This window comes from Lupinus angustifolius, chromosome LG13, assembly GCF_001865875.1.
Source record: "Lupinus angustifolius cultivar Tanjil chromosome LG13, LupAngTanjil_v1.0, whole genome shotgun sequence".
Taxonomy (NCBI): domain Eukaryota; kingdom Viridiplantae; phylum Streptophyta; class Magnoliopsida; order Fabales; family Fabaceae; genus Lupinus; species Lupinus angustifolius.
Genome location: NC_032021.1, coordinates 5,418,741 through 5,431,980, shown reverse-complemented (window position 1 = coordinate 5,431,980; position 13,240 = coordinate 5,418,741).

The following is a 13,240-nucleotide window of genomic DNA, read 5'->3' as shown; positions in this document are numbered from 1 at the left end:
CCCAAATTATGCAAATAGATCCCCTGCCATCAGTAAAGTATTTTCTCTGCTAATCCAACAAGAAAGACAGAACAACCTCCTCCCTGATGATAACAAGCTCCTTGCAAATGTCTCAACATAATTTGATAATAGAGGGAGAGGTAGAGGAAGGAGATTTTGTGCACAGATGAGTGGAAGGCATTAAAATCAGTATAAGCCCCAAACCAGTATTAGAGGGGGAAGGGGAACTAAAATGTGCACCTACTGCCACAAACAAGGACACCCAATAGATGTGTGCTACAGAAAACATGGCTTTCCACCTAACTATTTCTCTAACTCAAGCAACATAAATAACTACATGGTCCAAGAACCAACAGAGGATGCACAATTCACAAACAAGCCAACTGATTCACCATCAGAAGATTCAAATGAAGGAGCTCTTTTGGGACTCACTCATGAACAACATAAAGGTCTTGTATCACTGTTGGAACATTCCAACCACTCTCAACACCATAATGTCAATCAAATCGTGGTTGCATCTTTTCCACATGACAGCAAAAATTCAGGTAACAATCATGCTTCCATAAACATTTGCAAATCTGATTATTGGATTCTTGATACAGGAGCCACTGATCATGTGTGCTACTCCTTATCAAGATTCCATTCCTTTAAATAAATCAAACTCATTTCTATCAGATTGCCTAATGGAGAAAATTTAACTACTCACTACTCTGGTATAGTAGTGATCTCAACTCATCTTCACCTATATGATGTCTTGTATTTGCCCTCATTTAATTTCATTTTAATTTCTATCTCGAAACTCACCGATTCTCTATTATGTAATTTGACTTTCTCCAATACACACTGTCACATACAGGACCTCCAATCCTTGAGGATGATTAGTGTAGCTAGCATGAAAGAGGGGATGTATAGAATGGTGAAACAGAAACAAAACATACCCACTTTTCACAATATTAGTTCTTTTTCTAGTTATAGTGACAATAATCTATGACATTGTAGACTAGGCCATATATCTCATTCGAAACTGCTTGTTATGTAATCTATCTTTCCTTTTATACAGTGTAATAAAACCATGAATCCTTGTGAGACTTGCCATCTAGCTAAACAAAAGAGATTGCCATATCCTGATAGTGTTACTAAATCTGCTAACCCTTTTGACCTTGTCCATATGGACATATGGGGACCTTTTCATATCCCTTCCACACATGGCCATAGATATTTCCTCACAATTGTTGATGATCATACTAGATACACCTAGCTGTTATTTATGAAAAACAAAACTGAAGTCAATCAACACATCCAAACCTTTGTGTCATATGTTAGTACTCAGTTTAATAGCAGACTCAAATCTATTAGGAGTGAATGTGGAAAGGAATTCTTCCTGAATTTTATGCTCAACATGGGATACAACACCAAACTACTTGTGTGGCATCCCCTCAGCAGAATGGCATTGCCGAGAGAAAACACCAGCACATTTTAAGTATTGCTAGATCTCTTATTTTTCAATCAGGACTACCTTTAGGCTTTTGGAATTATGTTATATCTCATTCTATCCATCTCATCAATAGACAACCCACTAGATATCTTCACAATAAGTCTCCCTTTGAGACCTTGCATAAAACTCTACCTGATCTAACCCACCTAAGAACTTTTGGCAGCCTCTACTATGTCTCAACCCTCGCTGTCAATGGACATAAATTTAACCCTATATCAAGAAGATGTGTATTCCTAGGATATAGACAAGGTACTAAAGGTTATCTTGTCCTAGATTGCCTAAACAGACAAATATTTCTTTGAACACATATATCCCTTTCATGATAACCAAACTTTCCTTCAAGAACAACCTGTTGTGCCATCTGAGTGCTTTGATTCCATATTTTCCTACAATGATTTGAATGACACCCAACAACCTCTACCTCATACCATGACTAGTGAACCTACTCTTCCTACCACCACTAGTGAGATACCTCCTAATAACACTACTGACACAATGAGTCCTACTAGAAGTGATTCCACAATACCCCTTAGGCACTCAACTAGAATATCTAAATCACCCTCATACCTACAATATTATCATTGTACCTTAGCCACAAACTCTCTAACACCATCTTCTCCCAAAATTAAATGCCCCTTGCAACATTTCCTCAACTATGGTTCCTTATCCCAAAATCAAAGACAATATTCCCTAGCCATTTCATCTATCTCTACTCCTATTACTTATCAAGAAGCTATCCTTCATAAACCTTGGCAAGCTGCTATTGACTCTGAACTCTCTGTACTTCAAAACAAAAACACATGGACCATTACCAAATTACCCAACAACAAAAGAGCCATTGGTGGCAAATGGATCTTCAAACTCAAACACAAACCCGATGGATCCATAGAAAGGTTTAAAGCTAGATTAGTTTCCAAGGGCTTCACTCAAACTGAAGGAGTAGATTATCTTGATACCTTCAGCCCTGTTGTTAAGATGACTACCATTAGGGTCCTTTTATCCTTAGCTGCCATTAACAATTGGTTCTTGCACCAACTAGATGTTACTACTACTTTCCTACATGGTGACCTAAAGGAAGATGTATACATGAAAATTCCTCCTGGTCTCAAAATTTCTAATCCTTCTTTAGTCTTAAGCTCCATAGATCCATTTATGGCCTCAAGCAGGCCAATAGACAATGGCATGAAAAACTAACCGAGATGCTCTTAACCTTTGTTTTTCATAAATCTCACTCAGACCACTCCTTACTTATTAAATCTGTGACACCTAGTTTTACTGTAATTTTGATCTATGTTGATGATTTAGTTTTGATTGGCTGACTTATCTGAAATTCAAGCAACAAAACAATTACTCAACAATGAGTTCAGTATCAAAGACTTAGGAAACTTAAAATTCGTCCTTGGATTTGAAATTGCTAGATCTACTAAAGGAATTACTTTGTATCAACGCAAATATGTGTTAGATCTCTTGTCTAAAACAGGTATGCTTGCTGCAAAGCCATGTTCCACTCCAATGGACTACAATTCCAAACTCCACTCCACTTCTGGATCTCCTCCTCTATATGACCCTGCTCCATATCGTAGATTACTTGGCAAGTTACTCTATTTAACAATTCCAGACCCGATATCAGTTATGCAATTAGCCATCTTAGTCAATTCAATTCTTGTCTCATTGATCAACATCAATTGACAGCAAACAGAATTCTAAAGTACCTCAAATCTTCGCCTGCTCTTGGAATTTTAAAAGGTTTTTCAGACTCTGACTGGGAAGCTTGCTTAGATACCAGAAAATTAGTGACTGGATGGTGCTTCTTCCTTAGTTCTTCTTTAATCTCCTAGAAAAGCAAAAAGCAAACCACAGTCTCCAAATCATCAGCTGAAGCTGAATACAGAGCACTTGGCATGGCTTCATGTGAAGCACAATGGCTCCTCTATCTCTTTCAAGACCTCAACATCCCTCATCCTACTCCAATTAGCATTTACTGTGATAACAATTTGGCCCTTCACTTGCAGCCAATCCCGTTTTTCACGAATGCACCAAACACATTGAAATTGATTAACACATTGTGCATGAACGTGTCCAGAATGGTACTCTTCATCTTATGCCCATTTCATCTTCTTCACAACTTGTCGACATGTTCACCAAACCTCTCTCTCCTAGTCCTCTCCAAACCAACATTTCCAAGCTTGACATGCTCAATATTCACCTACAAGTTTGTGGGGTGCTGTTGGATACTGAACTCATTGGCCCCAACCAAACTCAAACTCACAAACCCAAACCAGAAAAAAAAAGCAAATTGAAGAAACTGAAGTTTGGCGGCAAAAGTAGTTAATTCGGTTAAATCACTTTTGTTAGTTATTCTCTTTTTCCTCATTCTGATTCATGCCTTATATATCAGGATCAAATCTTCTTCATAGATATAGCAAGAATCATATATCATATATCATACTCAAAATATTCAATCCAATTCACAAATACAAAGCTTATGTTCTTCCTCTTCTTGCTTGTTCAATTCTTTTCTCTTTCATTATGAACCACACCATGTTCTACAACAACATGAGGTTATTGTAAGATAAAAAATACCCTTATTATTCTTCTGCAACTATAAAAATTGAATAGTACCCAATTCACATATGCTTCTGACACATTTTTTGGTGATACACTGTATATTTATTAGGTGGGTTTAATGTCGAAATTACTAAATCACATGAACATGCTCTTTTATTTGGTAGGTTAAAGACGCATTAAAAGGGGAAGCAAATCTGTCAGTGCGATGAGGAGTTCTTGTTAAAGAATCCAAATATATAAAATGTGGATTGGAAATGCATATTTCAAGTCTTGAATGTTCTATTTTGGCGATGGATATATCCTACACTTTCCTTTAAAAATTAGTACTTTTAATCTTCTTTATTATCTTAGTAAATTAAAAGAGTACCCAAGTATATAGTTTTTTTTGGGAGTGATGCTTATTGAGGACAATCACATATTCTGAATGAGAGTTCTTTACTAATAGAGTGATGAATATATTTAATTATACAAAAAAAATATTAGTTCAAAAGAAAATTATGTCTTGAAAAATATAAGAGTAATGGATTGAAGGTATAAATTTAACAATTGTACTATAAAATTTATTAGATCACCTATTAAATTAAATTATTGGTAGATTAATATTTAATATAAGAATTAATTGAGTTTAAATGGTTTATGTACTTCTGAAAGAAAATTTTCTATGAAGACACCATTAGGAGTCTAACCCCTCATATTTAGATGACAACTAATAGAAATTTGACAACCGAAGTCATCCACTTTCCGAAATCAGTGCATTATGATAATAGTTTAGCTTTGTCATGAACAATGAGCAAAGCTTGATTTGCCTAATTGGATTGGTTCTCTCCATAATGCCATGGCCTTAATCAACCCTTTCAATGTCAATGACTAGGTTGAGAATTTTATCTTAAAATTTAGATGACTCTTATGTTTTTTCTTTTTTTTTATCCCTACAAAAATTAACTCAAGGAATCAACATAGTAGTTGGGTTTGGGTGACCCATCCAACCTGTTGTGAGTTGGTTTAGTTCATTTCTTTAGTTTAAAGGAAACCTAGTCACATATGGCTCAACTCTTGTAATGATTTTCATTAGAATTGAATTACCAAATTGAAATTGATAATGTATTTTTTCATATTAGAATAAAGTTAATTTAAGTATTTAAGTGTAATCATTTCATTTTTATTAATAATTACTTCAGTTTTTTACAAGTTTTTTTTAGTTATTTTTCTTATAAGCTTTAGTTGATAATCATTCTCGATCCAACTATAAATTTCTTTGTCTTATAACCTATATTTTTGTCTTAAAACCTTATGTATTCTATTTTCTATTATGTTTTCTATCTACTTTCAATTTCTACTAAAGATATATTAGAGGATATTTTTGGAAGATAACAATTGGTTAGGAAGTTAAGAATTTGCTAGTTAGGTTTGTGTTAGTTACTTGTTTTACAAGCTTTCTTTTCTTCTTTTCTCTTGTATAAATAAGTCATATTGACTCACTTCTTATTCATTCAATTCAATGATAATAATGAGAAATATTACATTTCAATAGAGGCTTTGATTCCCTATTCTTTCTCTTTTTCTTCATTGTTTCTTGTTCATCTTTTCTTTCTCATTCATGCATGGCTCCTACCATTTTAACATGGTATCAGAGCAATAATTATGCGCTTCCACTTATCCTTTCCATCTTCTTTGTCTCCATCAACTTTTCTTTTCCTCACCTAATATGCTAGGTCTTCTAATCCAAGAGGCAGTGGTTCAGATTGAAAGAACACGAGTTCTTACCCCAAAAGATTCAAGAAACGTACATGAAGATGTTGCTAAGCTGAGGAAGGTGACCCCTTTTTCTTTTTGTCCTATACTCATCATGAAATGTCTTATTAGCTTCAATTGCATAAACCTCAAAGGGTATGTTCTATTTTGGATATTGTTTCTTCATCTACAATCTTTCTTCCTCACATTTTTTCTTGAGGTGGTTAATTCCTTTTTTTTTTTTTTTGGAAAGGCCGCTCTTTTAAATCATATTCTTATATCTCAACAAGAGAAAAAATTGAATCCTCTATTTTATCAAACAATTTGTTCTTTGGCTCCGTGTTCTTGTTATCAAAGAAATGGTTCAACAAGTGCCTGGGAAGATTAGACATTGTTTTCTTTGTCCATGCATGTGGGGTTGGGGAACACATCACATCATTTGGTTTCTTATATATGGTGAATGTTCTAATTGTTCTCTCTTAAGTAAACAAGATAAACTGCCAAAATTGGATGGTGCTACATGTCTTGCAACTATAAAGGATGGTTGTTTTTATTTTGCAATTCATTTTCACATGTCCCAACATCTCAGAAATGCATGATTGGTGTGATTAGATGCACAAATGATGAATAATTGGAGTTTCACATGTTTTTAAGGGAAGTAACTAATGGTCTAAATGCCTTGAAGTGTTTTGGATTCTTTATCACCAGACCAAACATCACATTACATCAAGTCATATTAGAATTCTTTTTCAAGCTCTTCAAGAATGGAGTACCATGATCAATCTATCCTATACAATATTACATCATTTTCTTATTCTTCAACATTTATCCATCTTTCTTATTCATCAAGGAAGCATCTCATTAGGATCAAGATTCTAATTCATTATCTCTTTCATCATTAATGGTTGATTCGCTTATGTCCATAATGGTTAAACTCATATATAACTTTTGTCATGGACGGTTAAACATTGGATGGATAGCTTTTGTCCATAGTGGTTAAGCAAAGATATAACTTCTGCTACGGATGGTTAAACGTTTGATGATATTGTTTATGTCATGAGTGGTTAAACGTTGTTATTACTTCATATCAAGCTTCAAATCAATTCCAAGTTTGAGAGTGAAAATTTTCACTCACTAGCTTGAGGGGAATATTAAAGATATATTAGAGGATATTTTTGGAATATGACAATTGGTTAGGAAGTTATGAATTTGCTAGTTAGGTTTGTGTTAGTTACTTGTTTTATAAGTTTTTTTTCCCTTCTTTTCTCTTATATGAATAAGTCATATTGGTTCACTTCTTATTCATTCAATTCAATGATAATAATGAGAAAAGTTATATTTCATTGGAGACTTTGATTCTCTATTATTTCTCTTTTTCTTCCTTTTTTCTTGTTTATCTTTTCTTTCTCATTCTTGGATGGCTCCTACCATTTTAACAACTTCTAAATAAACATTTTTGTTTTTCATCTCCCCCATCCTCCTCCACCTCACCCTTAAATAAATTTCCTCCATTTATGTGTTGCTTCTAAGAAGAACCCTATCTTATGCGATTTTTTTCATTCAAAAATGAATTTGATGTGTGGTTTTAACTTTAAAAACTATATTTCCTCTTTTTTATCCAAATAATTGGAAGAGCATGGACAAAAGGTGGTATAAAACAATACACCAAACCTAAAAATCTAGTGGAAATAAAGTAGGAAATGCTCCTATATACTTTACACTAAAATCACATTTGAATTAGGATTCAAATCTCTATTCATCATTATTATTATTATTATTATTTTATATAATTTTACATATGAAACTCGATGGACCCAACAAATCAATTATGAGTGTGCTGGTTTACTTTATATTCGTGAATCAATATCCAATGTTTAAATCAATCCAACTTAAACAAATTTACTTGATCTCTGAAAAAATAAGAATGGACATATAAACTTATTTGTACCTCTAACCACTAAATTCTTACCTAATCTCGGGGACTCAAAATTTAAAGGGAAATGCTAACTTTTTTCCTCTTTTCTCCTAATTTTTTTAATATAAATTTTTTTAGAGGAATCAAAATTTAGGGAAATCAAATTTTAGTTGCCTATTTTCTCTTAACCTTTTTTATATACTAAAATGTAACAAGGATTAAAAATTAAATAACAACTAAGATCTTATCTTTCAACTCTTCAAGTTGAGACACAATAGCAAACAAACAAATGACTTATACTTTCCTATCTTGAAGTGGCGAAAAAGATGATGATAAATATTTGATATTCTTTTAACCTGTAATAAAAAATCTTAAAAGAACAAATACAATCAATATTGAGTTTTCTATCTCATTGAGTTATACATGATAACGAACATAGATTTGTTATTTCCCTCTCTCAACATGGGGATGACGACTTACAAATGACATTGTTTATTTTTTCTTAATTTTTAAATAATTTAAAATCATTGAACTAATAAATATTTTTTATGCAAGAACAAGACAAGGGTACATAGGAATAAAATAAATAATTAATAAACATAAATATGAAGAAATGTTTTTTAGTCATTCGATAAAAAATAATTAAATAATAAATATTTAAACAAGCATAATGTTAAAATTAGTTCATCCTATTAATTATGGTATCGTCTTAGTTTGGTTGGATGAAGTGTTAATACAACTCCCGGGTCGCCAGAAGTCAGTTCAAATACCAAAATTATCTTAATTGGACATGGAGATGTCTGTCTGCATTTGTCCATAAAAACTTAGTGTGACTTCAACTATTATATCATTTTCATTATGTCTCCCCAGTCGTGAATCCAAGAGGACGAGTGCAAATCATATTAAAATATTTTTTCACTCATGTCAAATACAATTGATAAAGTTTTATGTCTCTAATAATTTAGATTTCGATCTATAACCAACATCCTACTATTTCTCAAAACCTAAATTTACTATTATCACTCATAGTAAATTTGTTATCAATTTTTATTTCTTTATATGATAACAAATAATTATTTTTTGTTTTATTTAAATGATCAATCATAAATACATTATTTATTACCATATAATTAAGTAAAAAATAGTTTATTAATTTTTTTTATAAATAATAAATATTTTTGTTAAATAGATAGTAACTAGTTATTAGTTTTGATTTCTTATAATAATATTATTTTCATTAAATAAATAAGAATTAAATAATAAAAGAGTTTAAATAATAAAAAATAATATTTTTTACATATATCAACTTAAATAGTTTCAACCAACTGTGAACAAGATCTTATTTTCTCACTTTGATATTGTTTTGACAAAAACACCAAAATCATTAAAAAGAGAAAGCCTTGAAGACTTAGATGAAAAGTTACTCGTCTTATAAGATAGGTACTTCTTCCCCTAAGTCTTTTATTAAGTTTAACTAAATGCTCAATAAATTAAACCTTTGTGAAAAGTATTTTAACTTGAATTAAAATGAACTAAATTTTCCAAAAAAGCTAGGTAACATGTTATTTTACCCGAGTAATGGGTTATTTGACTTAAATAATGTTACTGGAACCAAGCAATGAGTTACTAGAGCCAAGTAACGGATTACTGGAATCAAGTAATGGGTTATTGAGACTAAGTAAGAGGTTACTCAAATTGAGTAAAACGTTACCTAACATTTTCTACAAAGAGTAATCAATTACTCATTTGGGCATAAATTTTGGATAATCGGTTACTTATTAGAGTAATCGATCACTGAGAGTTGTTACACCATATTTTCAAATTCAAACTGAAACAACTTCATCCAAAACGAATGGATGTCATTCATATCGACTTCAGCCTTCATGTATGGACATGATGGCTGGTCGGAAGTCTATTTAAAGGCACTTAGACATTCAAATTTGTACAGAATAATTAACATAACTTTTACAAAACAATTCACATAACGACCACACAACTTTCTCAACACTCTTACAAGAAACTTGTGAAAAACTTTCATAAACTCTTTAAGTTGTTGTAAAATGTTTTTCCACGTTTTCATACACTTTAAACACTTGATCATATGTGTTCTTCTTTGTAAAAAGATTCTAGGGATTGCAAGTCTTTAAGTGTCAAATACTTTCTACAATCTAAGCCCTATAAATATTCTTCATTTGTATCAAAGTTGTTATATACACTTATCACCATAGGTTTGGTGTAAAAGGGAAAGAGACATATTGTAACATCATGATTTTCTGTGTGTTTTATTAATTATTTAATTGACAAACGATTAATTTTAGAAACTAATCAGCATTGATTTAGGCTAAACCTCATTTGAGTTGTAGTCTTGTATTGTAATTTCCTAATTTGCGGTAAATTTTTGTAATATTATAAGACTGAAAGTCTTTAGGCCTCTTTCAGACCCAAATTCACCAGGTTGTGCCATTAGCTTCGAAATATTATTTCAAGTCAAAATAGACACCAAGTTTGTCCACAACTCATCTCTAGATATTTTTCACTCTGAAATCCAAGTTTCGACGTTCTAAACGTAACCCTAAATCGGGAGATTATTAATCTTCGGCCGAGTTTTAACTGACAATACTTGGGTATGGTTTTAATCACGATGTTTCATCGCATTAGTCACATCACTCATTCATGAGTCAAGCTTGCTTGTTGAATAAGCAAAATTACAACCACTTTATGATATCAATCACTTACATAATCCCCTAAATCACTCATCCATTCCCTTATACACATCATGGCCCTTTGATCTTCCCAAATCTGACTTATCCTCTATAAATAAAGCACCATTGGCCTCGAGGGAGCTAGGAATGGCAACGAGGTGGATCGGGGTCAGGTTTGTACTTTCCCAACCCTGAACACGAAATTCCGAACCCGACCCCAAACTCAACGGGGTTAAAAATATTACTACCATCCTCGATTCCGTCAGGTTTCGAGTAACCCGAACCCGACAGGAAGCCCAGAACTCTCTCAAAATCTCACATTCTCTAGCTATAGCGTTAGCAATATTAATATTCTCTTATAAACATCCTCATTGTTATTCTACCATAACAAATTCAACTACAAATTCCTTAACACTTAGATGAACAAAATCTTTGATACTAACAACTCCTACAAAGTATAACTAGAAAGAGGAATATGATCTTCAAAAAAGAACTTGTTTTTCGATTCTATATATTATTAGTGCGTCATTAGCAAACTGGTTTATTGTAGTCTTAAGATGGTTACACAATTCGTCATCAAGAGGGACAATCTCACCATTCGAGTTCAGAACCTTGTCATAAGCATCCATACTTATCTCAAAATCACTTTCACAATGTGTTGGTAATCCTCCACTGGGAGTTCCACCACCACGATCATTCTTTTCTTAGTAGAGTTGAATGGCTCAACTTTAATAAGTTTACATGCTTATGGCTCTGTTTTAATAAGTTTATCAATCAGGCTTGGGACGGGTTCGAGGTAGGTATCATCTGTACCGAACCCGAAATTCGAACTCGGGTAAAACCCGAATCCGGACCCGAACTCAAACACGTTGGGTTTACCCCGTTGAATTTGGGTTGGGTTCTGACGGGTACTCATGGGTTCGGTTTTCATTGTCATCTCTACATGGAGCTCACTTTCCCTCCTCGTTTGCTCTCTTTAAGTCACAAGCATTTATAGTAGATTTCAAGGTATTTTCTCCAACTTTGCTTCTTAATCTCTTAAGTTCTAGTCATTAGATGTTTATAGATTTTTAGTATGTTGTATATATGTTTGTTAACAATATTTTCAACTCTTTATATAATCTTCCTAACTCTTTATATAATCAAAACCCTAAAACTTGTACTTTCTTGAACTTAAATGAGCTTTTTCACACAAAGTTGTTCTCACTTCCCACCATTCTTGCTTTAGCTTCAGTTTCTTGCATGATAATATTTTAGGACTTCAAAGTAAACCACATATTTAACATGAACAAGTCGTGACCTTATTGGTGTTTTTAGTGGTGATTTTTATCTCATTTGTGTTAAGACTTAACCTTTGGAGCTTAGGTGGTTAATGGAGAAGCTTTCTCCCTTAAAAAGCCATCTTTGAAACCATAGACTCTTTGTTGTTCATGAGGCTATTTTTAATGTTTTTGATCTAATTATTTTGTTGATTTTAGTTAAAGAGGATGATTATATAATCAAATGAACCTTTAAGGAGTTTTTAAACCATGTAAAGCTGGAATTTTTTCACTTATTTTTTGCTTGAAAAAAAGTGTTGTTTTAAAAGTGTTAAGTATTAAAGAATTTCTAGTAAATTGTGATCTTTTAATTTCCAAGTTAAAGGAATAATTTGGAATAAAAAGTGATTTACTAAAGTCTGGACTTTATAAACTTAAGTGTTATGAAGTCTTGAATTTTACTTTAGTTAAAGTGTTGATTTGCTTAAGGAAAGCTTACTTTAAAGTGGTAAATTTAACTTAACAAATCTTGAGTTGAAGTAATGATTTTAATTAAGTTAGATTACTTTAAATTGGTAAGTTTAACTTAAGAAATCTTAATTTAAATTAGTGACTTGGATTAAGTAGCTTACTTTAAAGTGGTAAGTTTGACTTAAGAAGTCTTGATTTAAAGTGTTAACTTTAATTAAGTTGGCTTACTTTAAAGTGGCAAGTTTGACTTAGAAAATCTTAATTAAAATGTTGATCTTAATAAGAATGTCTTACTTGTAAAAGATAAGATTTATGAATTGTTCTCATTACCGGAACAATTTAATATAGTGGAAATGCATGTCTAGGAAAGTTCTGTCTAAGGAAAGACTTGGTATTTAAGTGTGTCTATTACGACTCACCTCTCTTTCCTAAGAATTAACCTAGTGTACATTCACAAACTATGACACGATTCCAGTATAAGAACATCATTGATTTTATTCGAGTAAGTTCGTAGGAATTTCAGTATGAAAAATCTTACTCTAAGGTATTGATTTTAGAAAGGATGCCTTACTTGAGAAAAATATAAGTTAAGTTTTTGCATAAGTGGCATCATGTAAGAATTTTATTTATCAAGTATTCTAATTAAGGTTTATATTGCCTTTTGTCGTTATGCTGGCGAAATTTCTATAGTTGCACCGAATATCATACACTCACCTACTGTCGAAGAAGCTTTCTTCACGAAATTATCAAGTAAGGGAGAATACATCGTGACACAGTGGTGTCAGAATATGACATTTGGACATCCTAAAGTACCTCAAAAGTTTGAAGTTGTCTTGGTATTAAGAAATCTGGTACTTAATCAATTGTATATATGTTAGGATTAAGTACTTAGGATCTCTTAAGTCATATCATTCAAGTTATGTCTATATATAGAGTAATGTTGTGGTTATCCATGGATGAACATGACTCAAATAACTGTAGTGAGGAATAATTGATTAACACGTAACTTAATTGATTAGTAATACTCTATAAATCCCCATGTCTGATGGACATAATTGATTATCAGGACTGGTAATCGATTATCGATGTCATAAGACAA